Below are 20,945 nucleotides of genomic sequence, written 5' to 3'. Positions count from 1 at the left end.
CTTCATGAGGTAGTCACTTGGAATGCATTTCAGTTAACAGGTGTGCCTTGTTAAAAGTTCATTTGTATAATTTCTTTCCTTCTTAATGTGTTTGAGCCAATCAGTTGTATTGTGACAATGTGACAAGTTAGGGGTGGTATACAGAAGATAGTGGTAAAAGACCAAGTCCCTATTATGTCAAGAACAGCTCAAATAAGCAAAGACAAACGACAGTCCATTACTTTAAGACATAAAGTTCAGTCAATCCGGAAGATTTCTTCAAGTGCAGGCACAAAAACGATCAAGCACTATGATGAAACTGGCTCTCATGAGGACTGCCACAGGAAAGGAAGACCCAGCTTCACAGAGTTCAAGTAACAGACACATCTCAAAATCAACTGTTCAGAGGAGACTGCGTGAATCACGTCTTCATAGTCGAAACCGTTACTAAAGGACATAAGAAGAGACTTGCTTGGGCCAAGAAACACAAGCAATGGACATTAGACTGGTGGAAATCTGTTCTTTGGACTGATGAGTCCAAAACCGCCTTGTTTTTGTGAGACGCAGAGTAGGTGAACAGATTATCTCTGTAAGTGTTGTTTCCACCGTGAAGCATGGAGGAAGTATGATGGTGTGGGTGACCCTGTCTGTGATTTATTTAGAATTCAAAAGGCACACTTAACCAGCTTGGCTACCACAGCATTCTGCAGCGATATGCCATCCCATCTGGTTTGCGCTTATTGGGACTATAATTTTGTTTTTCAACAGAAAAATGACCCAACACACCTCCAGACTGTGTAAGGGCTATTTGACCAAGAAGGAGAGGGATGTAGTGCTGCGTCAGATGACCTGGCCTCCACAATCACCCGACCTCAACCCAATTGATATTATTTGAGATGAGTTGGACCGCAGAGCGAAGGAAAAGCAACCAACAAGTGCTTAGCATATGTGGGAACTTCTTCAAGACAGTTGAAAAAGCAGTTGAAGCTGGTTGAGAGAATGCCAAGAGTGTTTAAAGCTGTGATCAATTCAAAGGGTGGCTTACTTTGTGTTCAAACTTTTGTCTGGTACTGTACATTCATGCATACAGTTGAAGTCGGAAGTTTACACACACTTAGGTTGGAGTCATCAACCACTCCACAAATGTCTTCTTAACAAACTATAGTTTTGGCAAGTCGGTTAGGACATCTAATTTGTGCATAACACAAGTCATTTTTCCAACAATTGTTTAAGACTTCCCGAAACATTTCACTCAAGTTAAACAATTTAAAGGCAACACTACCAAATACTAATTGAGTGTATGTAAACTTCTGACCCACTGGGAATGTGCTGAAAGATATAAAAGCTGAAATAAATCATTCTCTCTACTATTACTCTGACATTTCACATTACGAAAATAAAGTGGTGATCCTAACTGACCTAAAACAGGGATTTTTTACTGGGATTTAATGTCAGGAATTGTGAAAAACTGAGCATAAATGTATTTGGCTAAGGTGTATGTAAACTTCTGTACATACATACATACATACATACATAGATACGTACGTACATACATACAGTGCCTTGCGAAAGTATTCGGCCCCCATGAACTTTGCGACCTTTTGCCACATTTCAGGCTTCAAACATAAAGATATAAAACTGTATTTTTTTGTGAAGAATCAACAACAAGTGGGACACAATCATGAAGTGGAACGACATTTATTGGATATTTCAAACTTTTTTAACAAATCAAAAACTGAAAAATTGGGCGTGCAAAATTAGATGAGGCCTTTCTCATCTTTTAAGTGGGAGGACTTGCACAATTGGTGGCTGACTAAATACTTTTTTGCCCCACTGTATTTCAAGGCCTACCTTCAAACTCAGTGCCTCTTTGCTTGACATCATGGGAAAATCATCCTTGGGAGCAATTTACAAATACCTGAAGGTACCACATTCATCTGTAAAAACAATAGTACGCAAGTATAAACACCATGGGACCAGGCAGCAGTCATACCACTCAGGAAGGAGACTTGTTCTGTTTCCTAGAGATGAACGTACTTTGTTGCATAAAATGCGAATCCCAGAACAAAAGCAATGGTCCTTGTGAAGATGCTGGAGGAAACAGGTACAAAAGTATCTATATCCACAGTAAAGCGAGTCCTATATCGACATAACCTGAAAGTCCGCTCAGCAAGAAAGAAGTCACTGTTCAAAAACCGCCATAAAAAAGCAACATCATGTTGTGGGGGGGCTTTTCTGCAGGAGGGACTGGTGCACTTCACAAAATAGATAGCATCATGAGGAAGACAATGATGTGGATATATTGAAGCAACATCTCATGACATCAGTCAGGATGTTAAAGCTTGGACTCAAATGGGTCTTCCAAATGGACAATGACCCCAAGCAAACTTCCAAAGTTGTGGCAAAATGGTTTAAGGACAACAAAGTCAAGGTATTGGAGTGGCCATCAATTACACCAGCTCTGTCAGGAGGAATGGGCCAAAATTCACCCAACTTATTGTGGGAAGCTTGAGGAAGGCTACCCGAAACGTTTGACCCAAGTTAAACAATTTAAATGCAATGCTACCAAATATTAATTGAGTATATGTAAACTTCTGACCCACTGGGAATGTCATGAAAGAAATCAAAGCTGAATTAAATAATTCACTCTACTATTATTCTGACATTTCACATTCTTAACATAAAGTGGTGATCCTAACTGACCTTAAACAGGGAATTTTTACTTTGATTAAATGTCAGGAATTGTGAAAAACGTAAATGTATTTAAATGTTTAAATGTATTTGGCTAAGGTGTATGTAAACTTCCGACTTCAACTGTACATACATACATACATACATACATACATACATACATACATACATACATACATACATACATACATACATACATACATACATACATACATACATACATACATACATACATACATACATACATACATACATACATACATACATACATACATACATACATATTTGTACACATGTATTTTTTATATATATATATATTTTTACATTTTTCACCTTCTTGCCCGACAACCCCTCCCCTAATTTGAGTAAACCAGTGAACAACAACGCTTAGGCTTCAACTTCCAGCGTATAAATACTATATACATTTTACGGGCACAGTCTATTTTACAATAGTTGTATTTTGTTTGTTTTTACTCCTGTCCTTCCTCTAGCCTCAACCTCTCACATCTTTTTCTTTCACTAACGTTCTGAACCTATATATCTTTTATGGACAAAGTATGTTTTACACTAGTTGTTATTATTCCCAACTTTCGGCTCCATTCAACCCTTCCCATCTATCTCTTAACACCATCCATATTGGATATTTATTTGCTATATATTTTTCAACTGTGCTGTGATGTTTCACAAAAGTTCTGAACCTTTCTATTTTCTTCAGATTGTATATCATTCTTGCTAAAAGTATTATTAGATTATTGATCAATTGACTATGACGTTTCAGATCATCCAGCAGTGCTATTTGCAGAGATCCAGGTAAATGTTGCAATTCTTCAGCCATTCCTGGACCTGTGACCAAAAACAAACCACATATGGACAGTACCAAAACAAATTATTTAATCAATCTGTCTCGTCGCAGCGAAATCCGCAGAGCCGAGAAGGTCTTCAACAGTTAGAAAAAGAGTGTAGCTAGACAAACTGTAACTACTGAATGGTTGAATGGGACAAAGCTAATATAATAACCTGCTAATATTCTGTATTGTTTATAGATCGTCCTGCACAGGGAGAAAGAAGTGAAGCAAACCGAGTGTAACATGGCCATGGTGTACCACATCCTGTCCCAGATCCCCCAGGACCTGCCCTACGAGGAGCTCATCACCCAGGCCCACTGCCTCTTCACCCTCTACCCTCTCTCCCTGTTGGCCAAGCGAGCAAGAGGTGAGTGGGTCAGGGTCTGTATAATTTACCATACCCTTTACCTTTGGGGGGTGGCTATGCTTCAACTAAATCCAGTGTTGTGACTACTGTTGCCAGGAGGACTTGTGAGCTAAAGAATAGTGGCTGCTATTACATCAGAACATGAGGAGATGTGGACCATGCCAGTCACATAATACAGGAGGAGGACATATTACATGGTAGAGGATGTAACACAGTTAGATTGGGCTTGCAGACAGTGTTAACATTATCTGCAGTGTAGCCACAGCAGGGGGTTCCAGCCATCCTGCAGACTCTTGGATATCTGTCTTTTGCAATGGGCGGGTGTTTTACTATGCAGGCCATGGATCCTCAAGACCCCTCAAACTCAACTCTGGACCTCGAAGGCAGTTCCACTGCTTTTTTCATTGTTGCCCTCTTATCTGGGACTGATTTAGACCTGAGACACCAGGGCAGGTGTGTGCAATTAATTATCAGGTAGAACAGAAAACCAGCAGTACTCTGGACCTTGTAGGGTAAGATTTGAATACCCCGCCCATAAACTACAATGCTCAATATTTGAATAAAATGTATAATCAGCTTCAAGTCTGAACTGGCCTGAAACAGGGAATGTGAGGAGAGATAGTCCTCTCTGTAGTATTAGCAGTAGATCCAACTTTGTTCAGACAGAGCAGAGGTAGAGGACTCTTGTGGTCCTTTTGGATTTGTTTTTCCACATGGCCAGCAGGTGGGGCTGTTGAGCAGCAAGTCCCCCAGCCCACACAACAGAGCGGCTCCCTATTCTGCTGGAGCTGATTCTCTTCCTCCTTAGTGTATATTGTGATGTGGTTGACGTTCAGTCCTGCCTGTCTGCATCTCAGCCCTTTGTATGTAAACGGTATCTGTCAGTCTACGAGATCTGCTAGGCTCACCTTTATGATGCTATCAACACCAGTGGGAGGTTATGAATACCTTTCCCACAAGAGCAATGTTGTTCTCCCTCTATTCATGTCTCCCTCCTGAGCAGAACTGCCATGCAAATCGGACAGAAATCTGGTTCATTTTAGATCTTACAACATTTCTGATTCTCTTGCTGTCCTGTCAGAAAAGGTTGTCTAGAGAGATGGGATGGTTAGTACGGTGGCTCTGGGTTTGGGGTGTCTTCTCTTTTTAACATCACAGTAAGAGAGATTTATTTTTATTTTTAAATAGAGGCCCCTTGTGCTATCTAATAAATAAGCCTCATCCCTAGGTAATTATGGGCTGTTTGATTTTGCATGCTGATAACCCCCCTATCCACCCCCCCGCTTTTAAGCATCTGTGGCCCCCGAGGAGAGATGGGGGGGGGCTCCGTGTCACGTGGTACATACCCTACTGTATTGTCCTCAAGACAGAGATGAGATGAGCTGCCCTCACTGCACTCCAACCCCGGGCTTCTGGCTCTATTTGTCTCCCTGACCTTAGACTGGGTTGCAATGGGGAAAATGGAGCAGTGTAGTGGTTTCCCTCAAGAGGCAGGGGGATGGAGGTGAGGGTGACCCCCAAATGTTCTTCACAAAGGATGCACCCCCCCACGTACTCTAGGCTCCTTTCCCCCAAACTGCTCATAGTTGCAGGCCTATGTGCTTTGGAGGAGATTTAAAATACATGTCAGATCTTTTACAGGTTCTTTTTAATATCAGATTATTTTCAGGCCTTTTCAGTGATTTTCTTAGGATTAAGAAACATTGTGATATCAACATCAAATCAAATCAACAGTGAAACCCTCTAAAAACGGAATATACTACTTCCTTACTGCAGAAGCCACCACCTGTAACCCAACCAGTGCATCAGCTCCTCCAGCAGCGGGTGTTGTTTGGTTGGTTGGGGGGGCCTACTGGGTTTGGTGTGTGAGGTGGCTGGCCCAGCAGGACTGTGTTGTAGCCGGCTGGGCCTCCACTGAGGCTGAGGTGGGGGACTGTGATATCACCTCAGGCACATCTTTGAGCTCTGAGCCAGGCGGTGGGGGGTTTGAGGGGGTTGGAGTGGGGGCTGGCTCGGTGGCGGTTTCTGCGCAGCGACAGCGAGCATGCTGGGAGGCACAGAGGCATTGGAAACGGATTAGCCAGTTAGACCTTGTGCACAATCACCTCTGAAAGTGCTCCCTCAGACGAGAAATGAACAAATGCCTCTGCACTCATTTTTCCTTCCTCTCTCATATTCAGTCTAAAAACAGAAGCTTCATACACAAAGGCAACATGGTGAACAAGTCAGTGTGTAAACCTCTTGAAGGTTTAATTTTTCTCATCCATGTTTACCTCTCTGGCTGATCAACATGCCCCCTTTCAAGCAACTCAGAGTCAAAAACCGAACTAATCCATGGTACTCTCCTGTACTCAGACCTCTTGATAAGAAATCAAGCCTGAGCCAAGACAAACTGTCTCATTAGCTGATTGGCAGCTATTTAGGCAATTGAGAAATTGGTTCATTGCCTCGGTTAACCTTTCTAGGGCAGGCGTTCCGCTAGCGGAACCCCTCGACAACATTCCGCTGAAAAGGCAGCATGCGAAATTCATAAATAATTATTTGAAATATGTAACTTTCACACATTAACAAGTCCAATACAGCAAATGAAAGATAAATATGTTGTTAATCTACCCATCGTGTCCGATTTAAAAAATGCTTTAAGGCGAAAGCACAACATATGATTATGTTAGGTCATAGCCAAGTAAAAAAAACAGCCATTTTTCCAGCCAAAGATAGGAGTCACAAAAAGCAGAAATATAGATAAAATGAATCACTAACCTTTGATGAGCTTCATCAGATGACACTCAAAGGACATCATGTTACACAATACATTTATGTTTTGTTCAATAATGTGCATATTTATATAAAATAATCTCAGTTTACATTGGCGCGTTACGTGCAGTAATATTTAGATTCCAAAACATACAGTGATTTTGCAGAAATACTCATAATAAACATTGATAAAAGATACAAATGTTATTCAGAGAATTAAAGATGGACTTCTTCTTAATGCAACCACTGTGTCAGATTTCAAAATAACTTTATGGAAAAAGCATAATCTGAGAACGGCGCTCATAGCCCAATCCAGCCAAAGAAATATCTGCCATGTTGGAGTCAACAGAAGTTAGAAATAACACTATAAATATTCACTTACTTTTGATGATCTTCATCAGAAGGCACTCCCAGGAATCCCAGTTTGACAATAAATGACTGATTTGTTCCATAAAGTTCCATAAAGTCCATCATTTATGTCCAAATAGCCACTTGTTCTTAGCGTGTTCAGCCCAGTAATCCATCTTCATGAGACGCGAGCACTTTGTCCAGACAAAAACTCGAAAAGTTCCATTACAGGTCGTAGAAACAAGTCAAACGATGTATGGAATCAATCTTTAGGATGTTTTTGAATAAATCATCAATATGGTTCCAACCGGAGAATTCCTATGTCTGAAGAAAAGCACTGGAACGAGAGCTAACTCTGTCGGGAGAGCGCGTCACGAGCCTGAGACACTCTGCCAGACCACTGACTCATTCAGCTCCCATTCCCCCCTCCTTTATAGCAGAAGCCTGAAACAAGTTTCTAAAGATGGTTGACATCTAGTGGAAGCCGTAGGAAGTGCAACTTGACTTCATAGACACTGAGTATTTGGTAGGCCAAGCTTTGAAATTAATATTCCTCAAACATACAAGTATTTTACACCATTTTAAAGATACACTTGTTGTTAATCCCACCACAGTGTCCGTTTTCAAAAAGGCTTTATGATGAAAGCACACCATCTGATTATGTTAGGTCAGTACCTAGTCACAGAAAAACACAGCCATTTTTCCTGCCAAAGAGAGGAGTCACAAAAAGCAGAAATATAGATACAATTAATCACTAATCTTTGATGATCGACATCAGATGACATTCATAGGACTTCATGTTACACAATTCATGTATGTTTTGTTCGATAAAGTTCATATTTATATCCCAAAATCTCAGTTTACATTGGCCCGTTACGTGCAGTAATGTTTTGCTTCCAAAACATCCGGTGAATTTGCAGAGAGCCACATCAATTTACAGAAATACTCATAATAAGCATTGATAAAAGATACAATTGTTATGCATGGACCTTTAGATAAACTTCTGCAACCGCTGTGTCAGATTTCAAAAAAGCTTTACCGAAAAAGCACACCAAAACAAGCCATACAGATATCCGCCATGTTGTGGAGTGAACAGAAGTCAGAAAAAGCATTATAAATAAATATTCACTTACCTAAATATTCTCTTACCTAAATATTCACCACTCCCAGGAATCCCAGTCCCACAATAAATGTTTGTTTTGTTTGATAAAGTCCATAATTTATGTCCAAATACCTCCTTTTTGTTTGCGCATTTAGTTCACAAATCCAAATTCCAGACACGCAGGCCAGACGAAAAGTCAAAAAATTACATTACAGTTCGTAGAAACATGTCAAACGATGTATAGAATCAATCTTTAGGATGTTTTTAACATAAATCATCAATAATGTTTCAACTGGAGAATTCCAGTTGTATTTAGAAATGCAATGGACTGCAGCTACCTCTCACGGGAGCACGCGTGATCAGCTCATGGCCTTCTGGCAGACCTCTTACTCAATCAGCTCTTATTTTCTCCTCCTTCACAGTAGAAGCCTGAAACAAGGTTCAAAAGACTGTTGACATCTAGTGGAAGCCTTAGGACGTGCAACCGGACCAAATTTACACTGTATCTTGGATAGGCAAATAACTGAAAAACTACAAACCTCAGGTTTCCACTTCCTGTTTGGATTTTTTTCTCAGGTTTTTGCCTGCCATATGAGTTCTGTTATACTCACAGACATCATTCAAACAGTTGTAGAAACTTCAGAGGGTTTTCTATCCGAATCTACTAATACTTGTCATGCAGGTGAATGAGGACCCAAAAGCGACTTGGCGAAAACAGAGTATTTAATCCAGAATAAACTTTACAAAACAAAAAGCATAATACTACACGTAAAGACAAGAACAGACTGGAGACTTGATCGAGAACTGCAGGTTGCCTCGGGAAGGCACTTGAACCTAGCAGACTCAGACACCTGCTCACCACGCAGCATCTGAGGGAAACACGACACGACAGGGCAAAACATTGACACAGCACGGTGAATTATAAATGAGGATCCGACAGGGCAGGTACGGGAAACAAGGAGTGAAATAGGGACTCTAATCAGGGAAAAGGATCGGGAACAGGTGTGGGAAGACTAAATGATGATTAGGGGAATAGGAACAGCTGGGAGCAGGAACGGAACGATAGAGAGAAGAGAGAGCGAGAGAGTGAGAGAGGGAGGGGGAGAGAGAGGGATAGAAAGAGGGAAAGAACCTAATAAGACCAGCAGAGGGAAACGAATAGAATGGGAAGCACAGGGACAAGACAAGATAATAAATGACAAAACATGACAGTACCCCCCACTCACCGAGCGCCTCCTGGCGCACTCGAGGAGGAATCCTGGCGGCAACGGAGGAAATCATCAATGAGTGAACGGTCCAGCACGTCCCGAGACGGAACCCAACTCCTCTCCTCAGGACCGTAACCCTCCCAATCCACTAAGTATTGGTGACCCCGTCCCCGAGAACGCATGTCCATGATCTTATGTACCTTGTAAATAGGTGCGCTCTCGACAAGGACGGGAGGGGGGGAGGGAAGACGAACGGGGGGTGCGAAGAAAGGGCTTAACACAGGAGACATGGAAGACAGGATGGACGAAGATGTCGCGGAAGAAGCAGTCGCACAGCGACAGGATTGACGACCTGGGAGACACGGAACGGACCAATGAACCGCGGAGTCAACTTACGAGAAGCTGTCGTAAGAGGAAGGTTGCGAGTGGAAAGCCACACTCTCTGGCCGCAACAATACCTAGGACTCTTAATCCTGCGTTTATTGGCGGCTCTCACAGTCTGTGCCCTGTAGCGGCAAAGTGCAGACCTCACCCTCCTCCAGGTGCGCTCACAACGTTGGACAAACGCTTGAGCGGAGGGAACGCTGGACTCGGCAAGCTGGGAAGAGAATAGAGGAGGCTGGTAACCCAGACTACTCTGAAACGGAGATAACCCGGTAGCAGACGAAGGAAGCGAGTTGTGAGCGTATTCTGCCCAGGGGAGCTGTTCTGCCCAAGACGCAGGGTTTCTGAAAGAAAGGCTGCGTAGTATGCGACCAATCGTCTGATTGGCCCTCTCTGCTTGACCGTTAGACTGGGGATGAAACCCGGAAGAGAGACTGACGGACGCACCAATCAAACGACAGAACTCCCTCCAAAACTGTGACGTGAATTGCGGGCCTCTGTCTGAAACGGCGTCTAACGGGAGGCCATGAATTCTGAACACATTCTCGATAATGATTTGTGCCGTCTCCTTAGCGGAAGGAAGTTTAGCGAGGGGAATGAAATGTGCCGCCTTAGAGAACCTATCGACAACCGTAAGAATCACAGTCTTCCCCGCAGACAAAGGCAGACCGGTAATGAAGTCTAGGGCGATGTGAGACCATGGTCGAGAAGGAATGGGGAGCGGTCTGAGACGACCGGCAGGAGGAGAGTTACCCGACTTAGTCTGCGCGCAGTCCGAACAAGCAGCCACGAAACGGCGCGTGTCACGCTCCTGAGTCGGCCACCAAAATCGCTGGCGAATAGACGCAAGAGTGCCTCGAACACCGGGATGACCAGCTAACTTGGCAGAGTGAGCCCACTGAAGAACAGCCAGACGAGTGGAAACAGGAACGAAAAGGAGGTTACTAGGACAAGCGCGCGGCGACGCAGTGTGCGTGAGTGCTTGCTTAACCTGTCTTTCAATTCCCCAGACTGTCAACCCGACAACACGCCCATAAGGAAGAATCCCCTCGGGATCAGTAGAAGCCACAGAAGAACTAAACAGACGGGATAAGGCATCAGGCTTGGTGTTCTTGCTACCCGGACGGTAAGAAATCACAAACTCGAAACGAGCGAAAAACAACGCCCAACGAGCTTGACGGGCATTAAGTCGTTTGGCAGAACGGATGTACTCAAGGTTCTTATGGTCTGTCCAAACGACAAAAGGAACGGTCGCCCCCTCCAACCACTGTCGCCATTCGCCTAGGGCTAAGCGGATGGCGAGCAGTTCACGGTTACCCACATCATAGTTGCGCTCAGATGGCGACAGGCGATGAGAAAAATAAGCGCAAGGATGAACCTTATCGTCAGACTGGAAGCGCTGGGATAGAATGGCTCCCACGCCTACCTCTGAAGCGTCAACCTCGACAATGAATTGTCTAGTGACGTCAGGAGTAACGAGGATAGGAGCGGACGTAAAACGTTCTTTTAGAAGATCAAAAGCTCCCTGGGCGGAACCGGACCACTTAAAACACGTCTTGACAGAAGTAAGAGCTGTGAGAGGGGCAGCAACTTGACCGAAATTACGAATGAAACGCCGATAGAAATTAGCGAAACCTAAAAAGCGCTGCAACTCGACACGTGACCTTGGAACGGGCCAATCACTGACAGCTTGGACCTTAGCGGAATCCATCTGAATGCCTTCAGCGGAAATAACGGAACCGAGAAAAGTAACGGAGGAGACATGAAAAGAACACTTCTCAGCCTTTACGTAGAGACAATTCTCTAAAAGGCGCTGTAGAACACGTCGAACGTGCTGAACATGAATCTCGAGTGACGGTGAAAAAATCAGGATATCGTCAAGATAGACAAAAACAAAGATGTTCAGCATGTCTCTCAGAACATCATTAACTAATGCCTGAAAAACAGCTGGCGCATTGGCGAGACCAAACGGCAGAACCCGGTACTCAAAATGCCCTAACGGAGTGTTAAACGCCGTTTTCCACTCGTCCCCCTCTCTGATGCGCACGAGATGGTAAGCGTTACGAAGGTCCAACTTAGTAAAGCACCTGGCTCCCTGCAGAATCTCGAAGGCTGATGACATAAGGGGAAGCGGATAACGATTCTTAACCGTTATGTCATTCAGCCCTCGAATAGAATGGGAAGCACAGGGACAAGACAAGATAATAAATGACAAAACATGACAATACTATGCACATCTTAGCTTCTGGGCCTGAGTAGCAGGCAGTTTACTCTGGGCACCTTATTCATCCAAGCTAATCAATACTGCCCCCAAGCCATAAGATGTTTTAATTAATAGGTAGGTAATTGTCCAGGTCACATTTATGTGTATTTTAGATTCTGGGGACATTACCTATATGCATGCAGCAACATGTACACCTAAACCACTAGATGCTATTTTCCATTGTGCCCTTAGGTTTATTACTGGTGATGCTTATAGAACTCACCAGTGTTTTTTTTAATCAAAACGTGGTTTGGGCCTCTACAAAACACTTATGCAAAAACATCCTATGTATCTATCATCATTAATCAAATGTAGACGTACAATGACCAAACCCTGTCTCAGGCTTGGATAACACTGGAGGCCCCTTCGGTCTCCACAGATTAGGGTAAAGCTGATGTTAGTTTTTTTTTCTCCCTTTATGTGGAACAACTTCCAGAGCTCTCTGATATTGTACCGAACAAAAAAAAGGCAACGTGCAACAATTTAATATATTTTACTGAGTTACAGTTCATATAAGGAAGTCAGTGAATTAAAATAAATAAATTAGGACATAATCTATGTATTTCACACTGGGAATACAGGTATGCATCTGTTGGTCAAAGGTACCTTTAAAAAAGTAGGGGCGTGGATCATAAAACCAGTCGGTATCGGGTGTGACCACCATTTGTCTCATGCAGCGTGACACATTTCCTTCACATAGAGTTGATCAGGCTGTTGATTGTGGAATGTTGTCCCACTCCTTCAATGGCTGTGCGAAGTTGCTCGATATTGGGGGGGAACTAGAACATGCTGTCATGCACGTCAACCCAGAGCATCCTAAACATTCTCAATGTGTCACGGTCTTCATCTTCTTCATCTGAAGAGGAGAGGCGAGAAGGATCGGAAGACCAAAATGCGGCGTGGTATGTGTTCATGATGAATATTTAATTAAAGAAAGTACTGAATAAAAAAACAATAAACCAATAACGACAGTGAAGCTATAAATGAGACCTGTGCTGAAACAAGCAACTAACATAGACAATCACCCACAAACAAACAGTGAAACCCAGGCTACCTAAGTATGATTCTCAATCAGAGACAACTAATGACACCTGTCTCTGATTGAGAACCATACTAGGCCGAAACATAGAAATCCCAAAATCATAGAAAAACAAACATAGACTGCCCACCCCGACTCACGCCCTGACCATACTAAATAATGACAAAACCAACAGATATAAAGGTCAGAACGTGACACAATGGGTGTCATGTCTGGCGAGTATACAGGCCATGGAAGAAATCAAATCAAATCAAATCAAATTTTATTTGTCACATACACATGGTTAGCAGATGTTAATGCGAGTGTAGCGAAATGCTTGTGCTTCTAGTTCCGACAATGCAGTGATAACCAACAAGTAATCTAACTAACAATTCCAAAACTATTGTCTTATACACAGTGTAAGGGGATAAAGAATATGTACATAAGGATATATGAATGAGTGATGGTACAGAGCAGCATACAGTAGATGGTATCGAGTACAGTATATACATATGAGATGAGTATGTAGACAAAGTAAACAAAGTGGCATAGTTAAAGTGGCTAGTGATACATGTATTACATAAGGATGCAGCCGATGATGTGGAGTACAGTATATACGTATGCATATGAGATGAATAATGTAGGGTAAGTAACATTATATAAGGTAGCATTGTTTAAAGTGGCTAGTGATATATTTACATCATTTCCCATCAATTCCCATTATTAAAGTGGCTGGAGTTGGGTCAGTGTCAATGACAGTGTGTTGGCAGCAGCCACTCAATGTTAGTGGTGGCTGTTTAACAGTCTGATGGCCTTGAGATAGAAGCTGTTTTTCAGTCTCTCGGTCCCAGCTTTGATGCACCTGTACTGACCTCGCCTTCTGGATGATAGCGGGGTGAACAGGCTGTGGCTCGGGTGGTTGATGTCCTTGATGATCTTTATGGCCTTCCTGTAACATCGGGTGGTGTAGGTGTCCTGGAGGGCAGGTAGTTTGCCCCCGGTGATGCGTTGTGCAGACCTCACTACCCTATGGAGAGCCTTACGGTTGAGGGCGGAGCAGTTGCCGTACCAGGCGGTGATTGAGTGCTGTTGGTGACAAGCCGAATTTCTTCAGCCTCCTGAGGTTGAAGAGGCGCTGCTGCGCCTTCTTCACAACGCTGTCACTGTGATGTGTATGCCGAGGAACTTAAAACTTGCTACCCTCTCCACTACTGTTCCCTCGATGTGGATAGGGGGGGTGTTCCCTCTGCTGTTTCCTGAAGTCCACAATCATCTCCTTAGTTTTGTTGACGTTGAGTGTGAGGTTATTTTCCTGACACCACACTCCGAGGGCCCTCACCTCCTCCCTGTAGGCCGTCTCGTCGTTGTTGGTAATCAAGCCTACCACTGTTGTGTCGTCCGCAAACTTGATGATTGAGTTGGAGGCGTGCGTGGCCACGCAGTCGTGGGTGAACAGGGAGTACAGGAGAGGGCTCAGAACGCACCCTTGTGGGGCCCCCGTGTTGAGGATCAGCGGGGAGGAGATGTTGTTGCCTACCCTCACCACCTGGGGGCGGCCCGTCAGGAAGTCCAGTACCCAGTTGCACAGGGCGGGGTCGAGACCCAGGGTCTCGAGCTTGATGACGAGCTTGGAGGGTACTATGGTGTTGAATGCCGAGCTGTAGTCGATGAACAGCATTCTCACATAGGTATTCCTCTTGTCCAGGTGGGTTAGGGCAGTGTGCAGTGTGGTTGAGATTGCATCGTCTGTGGACCTATTTGGGCGGTAAGCAAATTGGAGTGGGTCTAGGGTGTCAGGTAGGGTGGAGGTGATATGGTCCTTGACTAGTCTCTCAATGCACTTCATGATGACGGAAGTGAGTGCTACGGGGCGGTAGTCGTTTAGCTCAGTTACCTTAGCTTTCTTAGGAACAGGAACAATGGTGGCCCTCTTGAAGCATGTGGGAACAGCAGACTGGTATAGGGATTGATTGAATATGTCCGTAAACACACCGGCCAGCTGGTCTGCGCATGCTTTGAGGGCGTGGCTGGGGATGCCGTCTGGGCCTGCAACCTTGCGAGGGTTAATGTCTTACTCACCTCGGCTGCAGTGAAGGAGAGACCGCATGTTTTCGTTGCAGACCGTGTCAGTGGCACTGTATTGTCCTCAAAGCGGGCAAAAAAGTTATTTAGTCTGCCTGGGAGCAAGACATCCTGGTCCGTGACTGGGCTGGGTTTCTTCTTGTAGTCCGTGATTGACTTTAGACCCTGCCACATGCCTCTTGTGTCTGATCCATTGAATTGAGATTCTACTTTGTCTCTGTACTGACGCTTAGCTTGTTTAATAGCCTTGCGGAGGGAATAGCTGCACTATTTGTATTCGGTCATGTTGCCAGACACCTTGCCCTGATTAAAAGCAGTGGTTCGCGCTTTCAGTTTCACGCGAATGCTGCCATCAATCCACGGTTTCTGGTTAGGGAATGTTTTTATCGTTGCTATGGGAACGACATCTTCAACGCACGTTCTAATGAACTCGCACACCGAATCAGCGTATTCCTCAATATTTTTATCTGATGCAATACGAAACATGTCCCAGTCCACGTGATGGAAGCAGTCTTGGAGTGTGGAATCAGCTTGGTCGGACCAGCGTTGGACAGACCTCAGCGTGGGAGCCTCTTGTTTAAGTTTCAACAAAATGGAGTCGTGGTCAGCTTTTCCGAAAGGGGGGCGGGGCAGGGCCTTATATGCGTCGCGGAAGTTAGAGTAACAATGATCCAAGGTTTTACCACCCCTGGTTGCGCAATCCGAGTGTCTGCTTGGGGGGGGGGGGGGGGGGTATATACGGCTGTGATTATAATCAAAGAGAATTATCTTGGAAGATAATGCGGTCTACATTTGATTGTGAGGAATTCTAAATCAGGTGAACAGAAGGATTTGAGTTCCTGTATGTTTCTTTCATCACACCATGTCTCGTTAGTCATGAGGCATACGCCCCCGCCACTCTTCTTACCAGAAAGATGTTTGTTTCTGTCGGCGCGATGCGTGGAGAAACCCGTTGGCTGCACCGCATCGGATAGCGTCTTCCCAGTAAGCCATGTTTCCGTGAAGCAGAGAACGTTGCAGTCTCTGATGTCCCTCTGGAATGCTACCCTTGCTCGGATTTCATCAACCTTGTTGTCAAGAGACTGGACATTGGCAAGAAGAATGCTGGGGAGTGGTGCGCGATGTGCCCTTGTCCGGAGTCTGACCAGAAGACCGCTACGTTTCCCTCTTTTTCGGAGTCGTTTTTTTGGGTCGCTGCATGCGATCCATTCTGTTGTCCTGTTTGTAAGGCAGAACACAGGATCCCCGTCGCGGAAAACATATTCTTGGTCGTACTGATGGTGAGTTGACGCTGATCTTATATTCAGTAGTTCTTCTCGACTGTATGTAATGAAACCTAAGATGACCTGGGGTACTAATGTAAGAAATAACACGTAAAAAAAAAAAACTGCATAGTTTCCTAGGAACGCGAAGCGAGGCGGCCATCTCTGTCGGCGCCGGAAGAACTGGGACATTTTCAGCTTGAAGGAATTGTGTACAGATCTTGGTGACATTGGGCCGTGCATTATCATGCTGAAACGGGAGGTGATGAATGGCACGATAATGGGCCTCAGGATCTTGTCTCGGAATCTGTGCATTCAAATTGCCATCAATAAAATGCAATTGTGTTCGTTGTCCGCAGCTTATGCCTGGTCATACCATAACCCCACCGCCACCATTTTGCACTCTGTTCACACCGTTGACATCAGCAAACCGCTCACCCACAGTACGCCATACATGTGGTCTGCGGTTGTGAGTCTGGTTGGATGTACTGATACATTCTCTGCACATTTTAGAGTGGCCTTTCATTGTACCCAGCACAAGGTGCACCTGTGTAATGAGCTTCTTGATATTCCACACCTGTCAGGTGGATGGATTATCTTTGTCAAAGGAGAAATGCTCACTAACGGGGATATCTTTCAGCTCATGAAACATGGGAACAACACTTCTACATTTTGCGTTTATATTTTTCTTCAGTGTAGATGTTCTGGTCCCTCTTGGTCAGAACCCTGTTTTTTGATTTTGTATATTACATGTGTTGATGTATTTATGCGGGGTTCATCTGTAAAATAGACCCTAGTCTCAGTATGACTTCCCTGTCAAAATCAAAGTTTAAAAAATAAATATAAAAGAAAAAGGTTGTGACCTTGTGTGATACGACGCTTGCCGCTGATTGTGTCAATGTGTGTAGGTGTAACATACCTCACATCATTCCCTCCATTCCCCTCTCCGTAGCCCATATCCTTCCACTGATGCTGCAGTCATCCCTCTGTCCGTATCCTTCCACCCCGCGCTGAAGTCATTCCTCTCCCGGAGTAAATGACATTGCTGACAAGGGGCCTTGAGTGACAGCTGGATACAAATGTCTGCCTGGAGGGCAGTGTAGCGACACAAGCTCTCTGGCTAGTTGCTGCTACCTTATTGTAGGAAGTGCTGAGTCAGTCAGAAAGTCAGTGAGTCAGGGTTGGCCTTGGTTGATCTCACAACAGGCGACGTTGGGTAGAAAGAGTTGGTGACACCCAGGACAGGTTCATGTTCATTAGTGCGCACACAACGTTTTGCCACAGAAAAGGAAAATTAGCATTTCTTATTAGACACTCCAGGTAGAATCCTCCCTGTTTCAGTCCGTTTTCTTCCATTTGGTGCCTAATGAATACAACCCAGGAGAGCTAGGCTGAATGAGCAGTGGCTGTGGGGCCCTTGTATACGAGACATGACATTAACTCCATACAGGAAGGTGATGTCTGCGTTGGTTTGACTTTGACCCCGTATCTAGTAACAGGTGACCTCGTCTCTCTCCTCTTGCCCAGTAGTAGGGCGATGCATGACATGAAATGCAAGTGAAAGTGTGATGACGAGTGACTAACTGATGCAGTGTATTTTAGATCTAGCTGCAGCATATTGACTCGGAGTTGTGGTGTGTCTGTAATGTAAGAGAGGGAGAGAGTGAGCAGGGGTGTAGTGTTGCGTCACGCTGCACGGCTGAGAGAGCAGCTCCTGGTGGTGACATGACAAACAAGCCGGGTCGGTGATGATGACTCAACCACACTGAACATCCTCTGCTTCTTCTGGGTCACGAGGATAGCTGCATGCTGAATCACCCGTCTGACCGCTGTTGTGTCCTTACTTTACTTCGGACAAGGGAATAGGGTGCCATTTGGGACACATCCATGGTGTACTAATGACTACACAGCTACTGTGGAACAGAACCACTGACTAGAGTATAGGTTAGGCCAAGGTCACATACGGTGAATGACCAGCAGGCAGGCAGGTACGGGATGGAAGGGTCACAATGCTCATAGAATGTTTTGAAATCCCTGTAATGTCCACATATTTAATTCAAAGGTAAGACGCCAACAAAGCCACCTGTACCTCACAAAACATTTCTCAAATTCTCTCAAGGTTTAGAATGAGCTTTGATCATGGTCATAATCTCACTATCCTGTCAGCTGTATTCAAAGACTGAGTGTCACTGTCATTGATGAGGTCCTAGACCCTTTCAACAGGAGGAGAAACGAGAGAAACGAGAAACTGTCACATGGAGGTTCTTTTCCAAATCACACCCTATTCCCTATTTATTGCACCAATTGTTATTTTTTTGTGATCAACATTTACATTTTTTCACATTATACAATACACATAACGCAGGATCACGTTACAAATATTTACTTCGTGCACTACTTTTGACAAGGTAGCTCTGGTCAAAAGTCGTTCACCTCATAGGGAATAGGGTGCCATTTGGGATGCTGTCGGAGAGAGGAATGAAGGAGGAGTGAGTGATAGAAGTCAGCCACTACTGTATGTACTGTAAACTACAGAAGGAGGTTCATCTGAGGAGCTGGGCCCTCTGGGGTGTTAAGCTGTTTAAAGTGAAAGTTTAAAAGTTAATTGTCTGCCGTTACCTGTCAGCTATTTTCAGCCTGGGCTCATTAGCAGACGATTCTAATGAGAGAGAGAGATGGGAGAGAGGGAGAATCAAAAAGTCGAACGAAAGACTTAAAGACATTGAGCCCCTCAGCGCACAAACGCATGCTCGCTCGGAGTACCATTTTCCGAGAGGCGTTTTTCTGTCATTAAACGTCCCGTTTTTCTTTTTACAACGTTCATAATCGGAGAGAAAAGGCATTTGCATTTCGTGTTGCAGCGCAATGTTTACTATTACTTCCAGAGGGACGATAATGAAATGGAAGTGAATATTTTACGTTTTTTAATGATGTTTTTCTCCAAACTGTTGAGGAGAAGAAGATGAAGATGAAAAAAAATGTGCCTTGTTGCCGTTGTCTTGCCCATAAGCGCAGGCTGTTGCTTCTGGTGTTGTGTTGCTATTGTAATTGAGAAAAATCCGTAGCCAAATTAAAATAGTTTGAGGCCATAGGGCACTGCTCCCTCCCTCCCATATGGAACATTTTTTCTTCCTTTGTCACCAGTCTCTCTTCCTTCTGTCTTTCTTATTGACATTATTGATATTTCTTCACTCTGCCGTTTACTATCTTTCACTGCAAGGCCACAAGACCTTCTCCCCCTTTCTCCTTCCACTTTGACAGTGGTAAACCACGGGCAATTTTCTGTAGTAGGACAACTCATATTGTGACGTGCCGACCCTATTTATTTTTCTACTGTCCGTTTCAGTATTCTTGTGAGCCGTAACCAACTCAGCCGATGTGTAACTGCTAACACCCTATCAGACAAAAACAGTATCTCCTTCTGTCTCTCTCCAGCATCACCATCAACTGTTTCAAGGCCTTCCAGATGACCACTCAGCAGCAGCGGCCCGACTCGGTCCTCCGTCGGCAGCTCCTTCGGGGCCCAGCCTAAGGCCGAGGGGGCCCAGACTCCCAAATGGCCCAGCATAGGGACACGCAGCCCAACCAAGCTGCCAACCAGCTCATCAAGATGGCCGTGTGGGGCATCTCAGCCACCCTGGGGGCGGCCGCGCTGGCTGTGGCCCAGACCGCCCTGGACTGGGCTCCTGACTTCTTTATGCAGCTCTACTGATGGACTTACTGCAGCCCGCTATTAGGTAGCAGGGGGGAGGGAGGGAGACCGGTCTACCTCTGTTAAGGAGCAGGGAGGAGGGAGGGGAGTGAGAGTGAGAGTGGAGGGAGACGGATCTACCTCTGTTAAGGAACAGGGGGAGGGAGATGAAATGGAGGTGGGTGTGGGGAGGGGGGAGAGGAGAACTCCCACAGTTGAGGAGTAAGAGGATTGAGATGCTAGGGATGTAGGGATGTAGGGAGGGAGAGCGGGACTAGTGCCAAATAGGTTGAGTCACTCACACATGCAAACCCTCAGCTTGGGGAGGTAGAGCACCCAAGAGGACCTTGTGTGCCAAAATCAGTTCCATGAAAAAGCATTTATTTATTCAGTAGTGTTTTTATTTATGGTTTTACTTGTGCTAATATTGGGTAATGAAAGGTAGTAGATTCATTTTTGTAATGATAAGCATTTTTGAGTGCTGGCCTGTGTGCTGTCAGCAGGCATGTCTGGGGAGAAAAATGCACCGGTAGCTAATTCACAGCACCAGGCGCACAAATTCTGAAAAATACCTATCCCCCATCCTACTTTTTTTTTCTGCTGAATGCCTTGGGTTGAGAGTGAAGGGAACGGTTCATTAAGGGGTGGAAACACTCACTCAATCAGGTGTTTTTTTATTCAAAGATGTCGACTATGGGGAGAAAGAGAGAGAACCCAATTTCTGCTTTAAACTGGCACTTTAAACTAACCGGCTTCCCTTCAGTTGATGGAGGATTTATAGAGTACATATAAAATATTCACCTGCACGCTACTTGGAGACAGTCACCTGCTGTGTATTTACATCAATGTGGAAGGAAGGCTGCTGTCCCAAATGGCTCCCTATTCCCTTTCATAGTGCACTATTTTTAATCCAGGGCCCATAGGGTGTACTGCGATATATAGGGAATAGGG

At 44.7% G+C, this 20,945-nt stretch overlaps 1 pseudogene; it reads left to right on the top strand.

The window, feature by feature from the left end:
- LOC124044332 overlaps positions 1 to 20,015 on the top strand; it is a 57,992-nt pseudogene extending 37,977 nt beyond the window's left edge.
- The last annotated feature ends 930 nt before the right edge of the window (positions 20,016 to 20,945 follow it).

This window comes from Oncorhynchus gorbuscha, linkage group LG09 (genome assembly GCF_021184085.1).
Source record: "Oncorhynchus gorbuscha isolate QuinsamMale2020 ecotype Even-year linkage group LG09, OgorEven_v1.0, whole genome shotgun sequence".
NCBI lineage: Eukaryota > Metazoa > Chordata > Actinopteri > Salmoniformes > Salmonidae > Oncorhynchus > Oncorhynchus gorbuscha.
Note: the sequence above shows the minus strand (reverse complement) of the source record. Positions and strands in the feature narration are given on the sequence as shown.